At 43.2% G+C, this 12,261-nt stretch overlaps 1 protein-coding gene across 1 annotated transcript in view; it reads left to right on the top strand.

The window, feature by feature from the left end:
* Positions 1-8,226: 8,226 nt before the first annotated feature.
* Positions 8,227-12,261, top strand: part of SYCP3 (synaptonemal complex protein 3) — a 30,620-nt gene continuing 26,585 nt past the window's right edge. The window contains exon 1 of the mRNA XM_036758774.1: positions 8,227-8,307. The gene's annotated coding sequence lies outside the window, so the exon portion shown is untranslated. The remainder of the gene's footprint in view (positions 8,308-12,261) is intronic.

Genomic DNA, 12,261 nt, shown 5'->3' with positions numbered 1-12,261 from the left:
ACGTGAGATCCAAAATATTGAATTTTGGACTGTGAGGGAAGATGTCCCCCTACCATGTCCAGGAACACCTGGTTCGGCAGGATATGATTTACATTGTATAGAGAATTTTAGGTTGAATAGGAAAGAGATAAGAAAAACCCCTACTGGAGTATGTATGAGAATCCCCAAGAATCATTTTGGACAGATATTACCTAAACGAGGATTAGCAGCTCAAGGAGTACATGTATTGGCTGGAGTGATAGATTCGAATTATCAAAAAGAAATTGTTGTGACACTCCAGAATTTGGGTGAAAAACCTGTACAATTTGGTAGGAATGATAGGATAGTTCAAGTGATTATTATCCCCTGTGAAAAAATACCCTTTGTGAAAACTGACCCTCCTCCCAAAATAACTACTAGAGGGGCAAAAGGGGCTTGCTCCATTGATAGAATAAAGTTGGGAGCTAAGGTATGGGTAAAACGGAAGCCAGATGATATTCCAAAGGCTGCAGAAGTCATAGCCCATGGGAAGAACAACACTGTAACAGTTGTCTATTCAGGGGAAGATAATTACCAAATCGTGCCCCTGAACCATATATTTTACCGTGAATAGGGCTATAATATTAGATTCACGGACCCCACAGGTATGGCTGATGCTGGTAATTGACACAAGCCACTCAGAGGGAAGGTGACTTTGTGTGATTAACGGATGAAAGCTTGTACATCTGGGGAAAGGCTGGGAGGACAATCCTAGTCTATCTAGGATGGGATCCTCCTGGTTTCCCTTGTACAATCTGGGGAAAGGCTGGGAGGACAATCCTAGTCTATCTAGGATGGGATCCTCCTGGTTTCCCTTGTACAATCTGAGGAAAGGCTGGGAGGATAATCCTAGTCTATCTAGGATGGGATCCTCCTGGTTTCCCTTGTACATCTGGGGAAAGTCTGGGAGGACAATCCTAGTCTATCTAGGATGGGATCCTCCTGGTTTCCCTTGTACATCTGGGGAAAGGCTGGGAGGACAATCCTAGTCTACCTAGGATGGGATCCTCCTGGTTTCCCTTGTACATCTGGGGAAAGGCTGGGAGGACAATCCTAGTCTCCATCTAGGGTGGGATCTTCTTGGCTTAGTTTCCTCATTGTGTTCCGTTTGAAAAGAAACATTTCCCATCTGAGTTTGGCTCTGATATTGGATCTCTGCATAACTGAAATTTCAACTAAACTGGAGATGATTTTATTTGAAGGATAATAGCCCATACTTGCCTACTCTTTTTGTTCTCTGTTTTAGTTAACCTTGTCGCTAGTTCTGTCTCCTGCAGGTTTAAGCACCCTGCAGTTTCCAGTGACTGCCTAAGCACGTAGCATTCTTGGAATTCCTGCCAGCTTGCTAAAGAACTGAACTCTGGAATTGGACTCTTTGGGGCAGGGACACCTCTACATCCAATTTCACAAGAAGAAGCTATGGAAAATGAGACCTTCACCCCTTACCCCAAGATTTTGAGCCCCAATTGTTTGAGGGGGGGGATGATGATAGTGTTCTGTGTACTTATTTTGTGTTATCCTTGCTATATTGTTTTATTGTTATGATATTATTGATCCTATGTAATGGATACGAAGATCTAGGGGTGGACATTTGAATTGTTAATAATTATTTTGGGATGATTGATTGAAGAGATTATCTGGCTGGGATCTAGGGGTGGATCACATTTGAATCGTAAACCAATATTTGGGAATGTCACTGAATGATATGTTTTGCTTTATTGTGAATGATATGTTTTAGTTTCCTGCAGAATTGGATCACAATATTCTAGGATATATAATTTAATTTGAATTATGATTGGATTGTGCATCTTAGAACATTATGAGGGGTGGAGTGTAGCCAGAATGGACTTTGTTTTCTTTGAATGACTCAGCTCGCCTCGTTGAGCTTCCCTGGACGCTGGGGCTTGCTCTTCCGGGGCAGGACCAGAGCTTCCTGTGTGATGAGTCGTGGCGCTGGCTGAGGGGAGGTGTGTTAACGTGGTCTACGCTGGGGGAGGGGCCAAGACAAGAACCAACCGGCCCTGGTCGTTCAGGCGGCGCTTGATGATGTCAAAAACTCTATAAGAGGGGAGAGGACAGCTTGAAGATCCTCCTTTCCTTTTCCGGTTGGAGCTAGAGACACCTACAGCCGAAGCTGAGCTGCCGGTAGCAGAGCTGACTAGAGGCTAGTGGGTAATCTTCTTACCGTAGAGGGGAAGCATGTATATGATTTTGCCTTATACCATCTCGCTTCTCTGTGGCCTCCTGGTTACCCTTATAAGGCGGACTTATTGGGCCTGGAAGCTTTTGATGAAAATATCAAAATGGGGACGCTGGTTTGTGGGCTTGTTATTGTGGAGTGTAAATACATGCTTTAGTTCTCCTGCCTTCTGCCTAGAGAATTCCTTATATCCTGCGGTTCCGGACCTTTTAGGCACATATGAGATTCTCTTTGAAATCATAAATTCTACCTTCCTAATATATCTTCTGGCCTTCATTTATGTAAAGAATGTCAACATGATTATTATTCACCACTATTCCCCAGAAATCAATTCATAAGGATGCTCACTCCAGCCCTTGAATTTTACCATTGGAAGTATCCTCTGCCCCTGGGATCTCCCCCTCCCACTTTGATTAGATGGCCCCTTCCTGATCCTCCATTTAAGGAGGGCACCCAGGCTGTCCATATCTCATTTGGCTCTACCGGCAAACTGACCTTTACCATGTCCTCTGCCCTCTCCCATATGGGATAGTTCTTTCCCCTTTCCCCCATTAGAATAAGTAAACCCCTTGAGGTCAAGGATTGTTGTTTATACTTCTATTCCCAGCGCTTACCAGGTGGCAAACAATAAATGTTTGTTAACCAACTGTGGCTTCTAGCTTGGAGTGGGAAGATGGAAAAGATGGACCCAGAAAGCCAAGCTCTTTGTGAGGTTGCTGAGAAGACTCTGGGAAGGACCCAGCTTGAGAGGAGCCGGTGGCCTCCATCATATCTCTATCCTCAGCTTGCTGCATTAGAGATTTCAGGGAGTTTCTCCTTGGGTGAGAGATCCAGGACTCTCTTCGTGGAGTTGAGTTATCTCACGCCCAGCGGGAGAGCTCTTTCCCTCCACATAATCTGGTATATGTTTTCCTATGCATATTTCTCTGATTTTGTTTTGCTGTGATTTGGACAAATGTATTTGTTAGCTAAAAAAACAAAAGCAACCCTCATTGTATTCATAGACATATAAAGGCAACTCCTTGCCTTAGTGGATACTAGAGTCAGGAGGACCTGAGTTCAGATTCAAACACTTAGGAGCTGGGTGACCTTGGGTAAGCCATTTAATTATTTGGTACCTCAGTTTCTTCATCTGAAAATGGGAATATAGATAGCATCTTTCTCCCAAGGTGGTTGTGAAGATCAATGAGATATTTATAAACCGCTTTGTAAACCTTAAAGCTCTCTCTATATTATATATATTAGAGCTAGCTATGATTTTTATTAGCTTTTACTAGTTAGTTCTCCTAGTTGTATGGACACATTCTGGGTTCTGGAAAAGGACTTCCTATTAAGCATATTGGTCATAATAGCTCACATTTATATAGTGTTTTAAGGTTTTCAAAGTATTTCACCAATATTCTTATTTGATCCTCACAAAAATTCTAGTAGGAAGGGCCTATTACTTAATAAAATCACAGATCCAGATAATTCGCTTTTCATCTGAGCTAATTATATCAATCTAGATCCTTTATTGCCTCATTTAATTAAAAAATTATTTTAGGGGCAGCTAGGTGGTGCAGTGAATACAGCACCAACCCTGGAGTCAGGAGGACCTGAGTTCAAATGCAGCCTCAGACACTTGATGCCTACTGGCTGTGTGACCTTGGGCAAATCAGTTAACCCCAATTGCCCTGCCTTCCCCCCTCAAAAAAAAATTATTTTAGAATGGTCTGGAATACCTAGTCATAGCTCTGTCAGGACACCAGGTGGCAACATTGAACCATACAAATGAACAGAGTGATGCTCACCATCATTTTTTAAAATTACAAAAAAAAATGGTAAAAAGAAATAGGCTGTTTTATTAAGCACCTACTATATGTCAGCCCCTGTATTAAGTGATGATTAAGGGTACAAAGACAATAATGAAACAAGAAACAAAAAAGTAAAACTTGAAGCAAAGTCCAGTTAGTAGCACTCCTGCTGATAGGAATTATTTTTGAGAATACTTAAAAATGTGTAATTTGAATTGATGGTTAATTTCTAAATTGATACTTGCTCTGAAACATTAATGTCATGTATCTGTATATAAATATATATATGCATATATATATACACACATATATGAAAGAAGAGAGAGGGAGAGAAAGAGGGAAGAAGGAGAGAGGAAAAGGGGGAAGAGGAGGTAGAGAGTAAGAGGGAAAGGAGAGAAAGAGAAAGGAAAGGAGAGAGAGAAGGAGAGGGAGGGAAAGAGATAGGGAAAGAGAGAGGAGAGACAGAGAAGGAGGGGAGAGGGAAGGTAGGAGAGGGAGAGGGAATGAGAGAGGAGAGGGAGGGGAGAAAGGGAAAAAGAAAGGGGAAGAGAGGGAAAGAGAGAACACTTGACGGTTTATTAAGCTTTTGAACCTGTGTTGTGGCTATTTAGTACATTTGTTTTATTTTCTTTTTTTGTTGTTTTTTCTTCTTCTTTATTATTTAATATATTTAGTTTTCAGCATTGATTTTCACAAGAGTTTGAATTACAAATTTTCTCCCCATTTCTACCCTCCCCCCTACTCCAAGATGGTGTATATTCTGGTTGCCCTGTTCCCCAGTCAGCCCTCCCTTCTGTCACCCTGATGAGGGTTTGGGGTGAGAGGTGCTCGACACCCCAAAGTACCGACACGCCGGGTCCTGCCGAAAGAATTCGACTCAAGCCTTCTCAGCCAAGGGAAAGGATAAAGTTTATTAAGAGTTAGCCAAATAAGCCTGCCCCGAGAGATCCCACCCCTTGCGACGCCTGTAAGGAAAAAGGGCCAGACCCATCTGAGCTAGATTGGTTCTGACCGCCTTCATGGAGGCAAGATGGAGATTATATATACAAAGGTTGTGGGAGGGATTGAGGGGTGGTCTGGGGTGACTAGAGGAAGGGTCTAGGGAGGGACTTAAGGAGGAGGTCAGACTCCAGGGTGGGGGAAATAGCTGAAGGCCATATGGAAATGACAACCCATCAAGGGCTGGGGTAGTGGAGCTAGGGTATAGATATTTTGATCAGGATTAAGGATGGGAAACAGGATTAAGGGTGGGAAACAGCTGGACAATAGAGGACCGGGCAAGGTAGGCACTTGGGCTTAATGGTTATAGCCTCAGGCCAAGGCCAGGTCGAGTGGCAAGATTCAAGGAGAGTTCAAGGGTTCAAGGGATTCCCAGAGACTGTGCCCTCATCAACCCCACTACCCTCCCATCCCCTTTTCCCTTCCTTTCTTGTAGGGTAAGATAAATTTCTATGCCCCATTGCCTGTGTATCTTATTTTCTAGTTGCATGCATGTTGTTGTTTTCAAGTATTTTTTGTGCCAGGCACCTAAATGATTGAAAACTTCCTGAATCTCCCACAAGAGAAGGTAAGTGGTGGAGTGAAAAGAACAAAGGACTTTATACTTTATACAAAGAGTTAGGTTCAAGTGTTTCCTCTTCCCACAGGCCTTTGTGATCTTGGGTTAGTCACCTTCCCTCCTGGGGGCCTTAGTTTCCTAATCTATAAAATGAGGAAGTGGTACTGCTAAGGTCCCTTAAACGCTCTACATTCTAAAAAGAACCAGGTTATTAAAAACAGCTATTCTAAGGAGTATGTAAAATGAAATTTTACTTGTTTATATGTTTCTTAGTTTTCATGGAAGGCCTTTATTTCTCTCCCCATCCCACACTCATTCTCATCCCTCCCTCCCTTGCCTCTTCTCATCCCTCTAACTTTTTTCTTCCTCTCTTCTTCCCCTCCCATCCCTCTATCTTCTTCTCCTCCTCTCTTCTCTTTCCCTTCTTTTCCTCCCCTGCCTTTCTTGTCCCTCACTCCCCTCCATTCTCTCCTTTTCTCCTAATGCTTTCTCTTGTTGTACCAGAAGCGAGCGAGACACACCACAGAGTATAAGTTTTAAGTGGAGAATTTATTAGCCGGCGGCCATCGGGGTACGGCACCACAAATCAATGGCAAATGTGTTGGGGTGATGGCTTGGCTTATATAGGATATGGGGGTACAGAGTAAGGGGGAAGAGGAACAAAGGTCCTGGCTGATCAAAAGATTCAGTCAGGTTATCGTACTAGTGGGATAATCTCATTTACATTCCTTGGTGGAGTCACAGAGTCCCAGGGATATCTCCCAGGAAGGGTCTATCAAGTTATCTCTCAGTGGGATAGTCCTATCTATTGACATTCCAGGAAGGAACCAAGGAGTCTCAGGGATATCTGCTAGACAGGATCTGCCAGGTTATCTCTCAGTGGGATGGTCCTATCTATTGACATTTCAGGAAGGAGCCATGGAGTCCCAGGGGTTTGCTAAATACCAAAGATATCTGAATCCATTCTTTCTGGGGGGGGCTTGTCAGTAGCTAGGGGTTACTCAGGGGTTCCTAATTTTCCTTGTATTACACTCTCTCCTATCCCTTCTCTCCTTTTCTTATCTGCCTCTTCCTCCTCTTCCTTCTTCCCCTCTTTCCTATGCTTCTCATTTCTCCCTCCCACTCTTCCTCCTTTCCCTTTCTTTTCTCTTCTTTCTCTTTTTTCTTTCTTACTATTCATATTTCCCTTTCTCATCTTTCTCCTTTTCATCTCTTTCCTTTCTCTTCCTCCCTTTCTCTTCTTCCCCTCCCCCTTTCTCTTCCTCCTTACACTTTCTCCACCCTCTCTCTCTTTTTTCCTCTTGTTATGGAAAAACATTCATTCATTCATTTATTCAATAAATATTTACTAAGCATCTACCTACTTTGTGCCAGGCACCCTGCTAATCTAACACAGATACATTAGGCAGCCCCTACCCTCAAGGAGTTTACAGCCTAACTCGGAAGAGAACATGCAAACAAAAATATACAAAGCTAGCTATGTGCAGGATTAACAGGAAGCAGTCAACAGAGCGACTGCACTGGAACGAAGAATGGTGAGGGAAGGCTTCCTGTAGGAGGTAGGATTTTAGTTGGGACTTAAAGAAGCATCGTGGTGGGTTATCACTGCCAGAGCAGATGTACCAAACACAGATTATGCAGGTAAAAACCTTGGTCTTATTGTGCTTTAGAACAGGTTCAGGGGGTAGAAAAATAACCTGAATTTCTAATTGAGTTTTTGAAAAGCTTTCTAAAGACAAAATGACATTGAAGTGACAGAGAAATAAATCTTTTCCATATTACAATGTCCTACATTCCTTTCGCTGTAAAAGTTAGGAAAGACAGATTCATAATCCCATGCTTCCTTCAATGGCATAAAAGTTGAACAAACTTAAACCGAATGACAGCCTCAGACATGACCTAATCGAACCTAATGAAAGGTAAATTGAGTCAGGTTACATATTAAACTGCACAAATTGGCTGATTGAGAGAGGATTTATATGCATGTGGAGACTTAAGTCAAATTTTTTGGGAAGCCTGGACCCCTTTTTGACTTCTTATCTGAGGGAAGGTTGTCACTTCTCACATCCCAAGGGACAGGTTTCAGGTCAGTGACCTTCCAGTGGGTAAACCACCTGACCACCCTCCCCACAAGTAAAATTTTGTTATTCAGTCCTGTCTGACTCTCTGTGTCCCTATTTGGGGTTTTCTTGGCAGAGATGAGGAAACTGAGGCAGACAGGATTAAGTGACTTGCCCAGGGTCACACAGCTAATCTGAGGTCGGATTTGCACCACCTAGTTACCCTTAAATAAAAATTAATAAAAGGAAATTAAGAATGAACAATTCCATCACACCTTGCTCTTCCCTCTCATGGCTCTCTCTTTTTTCTTTCTCCCAATTCCTCTCTCCCTTCCCTTTTACCTTTTCCTTCTCATCCCCCTCTCCCTTCTTTCCCCTCCCCTCCCCCATTCTCCTCCTTCCTTTCCCTCCCTTTCTCCGCCCCTCCCCCCCGCTCATTTTCCTCACCCCTCCCCCGCCTTTCACGCCTGCGCACTAGAGCGGGAAAGCCCGTGAGCGCGTGCTTGCCTTCCCGCCTCGTGCCTCGCGCAGCCGTAGTTTTGGGCTCTGCTGGTCGCTTCTCTCGGTCAGGGACGTTCTTCTCCCAGCGTCCAAAGCCGGAGACCCAGCTTGGGGTCCCGGGTGAGAGGCCGCCAACCTCCCAGGGGCGGAGCTGAGTCGAGGGGAAGCCCGACTGAGGTAAACACTCCCCCCCTCCTTCCCTCCCAGGGCTTTTGAGGGTGGGGAGGCCGCCGGACCCCGTGGACAGATGGGGAAACTGAGGCCCAGGGAGGAGCTGGAACTTGTAGGCTTAGAGCCAGAAGGGGCCGCGCCCCCAAGCCCGCCTTGTATGGTTCAGAAAACTGAGGCCCAGAGAACCCTTAGCTTGCTGGGATACGACCGGGACGTTTTGTTTGGATTTCGTGTGTTTGTGGTGGGGGAATTATGGACAAAAAGTGTTTCTGGCGCCCCGTGAAGGTGAAGCATCGTTTTATGTTTAGATCTGGGGGGAAGGGGACTCAAAATTCGGGTCTGGGACCTCGTTTGAGGTGAATTCTGACCACGGTATTTCAGCATAATTGGGAGGTTTTTTTGTATTTTATTTTACGCAATTGAAAAGGGGCTGCAGCTGGCTTCACCAGGCTGCCAAAGTCTGGGTGCGGGGCGTCATAATTAAAAAAAAGTTCAGAACCTGCCTGGGGGGTGGGGGGTGGGGGTGGGGCCGGGGCGGCGAGAGCCGGGTGTGTCCGGGAGTCAATCAAGCATTTGTCACGTGCTCGCTTTGGGCGTCAGCTGCGGGGGGAGGGGAGTGGGACCGTCTGCTAGGATGCACGTGGCCTGGGGCGGGGGCTGGAGAACCTGCGGGTCTCAAGTGTGACTGGTTGGATTGCGTTACCCTGGGCCAGTCACTTCACCGGGCAGTTCGTTAAGTGAGACTGCAGTGTTCGGGTTTGCTGGGAGTTTTCTCACTGGGCGTTAACGTTGAATGACTTAAAAAAAAAAAAAAAACAAAAACCTGTGACCTTATCCAAACCCTTTCTTAAAAACTAAGCAAAATAAAAAACACATTTCAGCAAGGCAGAATAGAAAAGAGGATTGCATATGAAATCGTAAATTTATGTTACGTACAGTCTTTAACTCTGAAATTTAATGCGGTTGTGACAGAATTGCCGTTTTTATGTTCCTTCTGGACTTTTTGTTTTCTTCTTTGTTTTATTAAAGTTTTATAGACGTATTTTTCAAAAAAAAAAAAAAGTCTTTATCCTCATCCATTAAATCTCACCTCTTCTCCACAAAATGGAAGCTTCCTCCTTCTAACAAATAGTAAAATAAAAATGGACAGCAATAATTTTCTCAATCTACTAAAATTGATTTTTTTTAATTACTTTTTTTTCAGTTAGGAGAAACCCACTTTCTTTCCTCCTCCCTTTGCCTCTACCCCTGTGGCAAATATGTATAAGTTGAGCAAAACAAATTTCTGCATTAGCTATGTCTTATGATCTCCTTCTCAATCTCCCCCTCTCTCTCCCTCCCTCTTCCCTTCTCGTCTCCCTCTCTCTCTTCCCCTCCTCCTCCTCCTCCCCACCTCCCCACTCCGAGTCTTTCACCTCTCTATCAGGAGGAGGGTAGAATGGTTTCATCATTAATGCTCTGGAATTCCAGTTGCTCCTGTTGGAAATGTCCATAAATAAACTTTTTACACAGGAGTGAGTAAAGGAAAGATTTATTGCTACTCTCAAGAGGCGGGCCACCCATGCTGGAATGCACAGGGGGCCAGGATACAGAAGCAGAGCAAGCTTTTATAAGGTGAATTATTCCTGGTCCATACCTTCAGAGCTGGCATTGGTCTCAGGTCTTCTGGGTTACAATCACCTGTATGTTGCCATTATATATTGCTCCTTGACCTGAACTCCCTCCTGGTCATGCCACAGTTTTATTTGGGATGTGTCAGCTACTAGGCTTGCAGCTACAGGTCTAGTTATCCTTTGTTTCTTCTTTTCTCAGCTCTTCTGTCTAATTACGTGACTGCCAGACACACTTTATATCTTTCCAACATTCATTAAAGTACAGCCCCTCATTTTTCAAAGGTGTTTGTCTTTACCTCATTGTTGTACAATTGTTGTATACATTGTTCTGATTCTGTTCCCCTCACCCTGAGTCAGTTAATACAAGTCTTCCCAAGTTTTTCTGAAACCATCCCCTTCATTTGCCAAGCACAACAATTTTCTCTCACCTGTATATAACTTATTTGGCCATTCCCTTATAATCCCATTCTTTGCCATCCCAAAAGGAGCTATATTTTTGTACATCCTCATTTTGTTTTGCTTAGAACTAACCCCTTCCTTAATCTGTTCTCCCTCTAATTCCCCCTGCCCTCCTATTTCCCTTTGGAGTGAAACATAGTTTTGTACTCACCTCTGTATGTGTGTATACTCCATCTTTTGACCAGTTCAGTAAGAATGAGGTTCATCAGTCATTCATTTCTCCACCCTCCTTGTCTGTATATACATCTACTCTTAGGTACTCTGCTTGTGTGACATAACTTTCCCTTACCTTCCTCCCCTTCTCTCCAGTCTATTCCTTTTCTTATTCTTTTTTTTAAGATCAAGATGTAACAGAATCACTCCCAGGCCTTCTATCTGATTATATTTTTCTCTTTATGATCTTTGATGAAGATAGAGTTTCAAGGGGATATATGTATCTTCTCCTCCTATTTGAATGGAAGCAATTTATCCATGTTTAGTCCATTATAATTCTTCATTTGTGTTTACCCTTCTATGTTTCTCTTGACTCCTGTATTTGAACTTCAGCACTGTGTGTGTGTGTGTCTGTATCTGTCTGTCTGTGTATCTGGTCTTTCATCAGAAATTCAGAAATAAAAAAAAAAGAAAAAATTCAGAAATACTGCAAAGTCTTCTATTTTATTAGAGGTCCGTTTTTCCCCTGTATGATTATGCTTAGTTTTGCTAGGTTATTCTTGACTGTAAGCCTATATCCTTTGTTTTCCAGATATCTTATTCTAAGCTCTGTGCTCCTTTAGGGTGGTGGCTGATAATTCATGTGTGTACCTTGGTACCTGACTGTGTTGCCTTGGTATGGGAATTCTTTCTTTCTACCTACAAAGCTGAGCAGTTTTCATTTAAGATTTCTTAAAATAAGTATCTTGGCTCCTTTTTTCCATTATAGCTTTCAGGTAGTCTAATAATTCTTACTTTTTTTTTCCTTTCTACATCTGTTTTTCAATTCACTTGTTTTTAGTATGCTTTACGTTTTCTAATAGTTCATTCTTTTGACTTTGTTTTAACATTTTTTCTTGTCTCATGGAGTTATTGGCTTCTATTTGGTTCATTCTGATTTTCAAGGCATTTGTTGCTTGAGTAGGATTTTGTACCTTTTGTGTCAAGCTATTAACTCCCTTTCCACTTCTCTCTTCCATAGCTCTTATTTCTGCCTTTTTTTTCCCTTTAGTGCTCTCATTTATTTAAAAAAAAACAAACCAAAATCGTTTTACTCTTTTTTTTTAAACTCTTGCTTTATCTCTCCCGTGAATTCTAGTTGAATTTGTGTCCAAATTGAGTTTTTCTTTGAGACTTTGCTTGTAAGTATTTTGGAGCCATTATCTGTTTCTGAGTTTGTCTTTTGAGTGGCCCTGTCAGCACAATAGCTTTTTATAGTGGGATTTATTTTTGTTTGAGCATTCTTTCAGCCTTCTTCCTAACCTCAGATGTGATGTTAGCATGCACTTGTTCCTAAGCTTGCTTCTCTCAGTACACTGCCCAGAAGCCATCATGACCCTTACTACCCCAAAATTCTGCCTCAGGGTATAGATCCTCTTGTCAGTCAGCTTTGGATCTATGACCTGTATCTAAATGGGTAGTGGGAAACAGGACTGCCAGTTGGTAGTGGTTCCTGCATTCAATGTCCTAGTGTGGGCTTCCTTTTGCCCGGGTACACCACCACTCCCTGGGCTGTAGGACTCTACTACAGACCACATCCTTAGTAGCCACAGGCCTCTGTCAGACTTGTGCCAACCTGGGCTGGAGAAATGGGACTTCTTGGATTTCCCATTAGGATTTTGCCTGCTGTGTTTTCTAGATCACTTTGTTAGAGTTTTGAGGGGGAAAGGTGGAGCTTACTGTTTTTCCTGCTGCC

The sequence above is a fragment of the Trichosurus vulpecula genome, chromosome 5 (assembly GCF_011100635.1).
Source record: "Trichosurus vulpecula isolate mTriVul1 chromosome 5, mTriVul1.pri, whole genome shotgun sequence".
NCBI lineage: Eukaryota > Metazoa > Chordata > Mammalia > Diprotodontia > Phalangeridae > Trichosurus > Trichosurus vulpecula.
The sequence above is the reverse complement of the archived record's forward strand: the minus strand, read 5'-3'. Positions and strand labels throughout refer to the sequence as shown.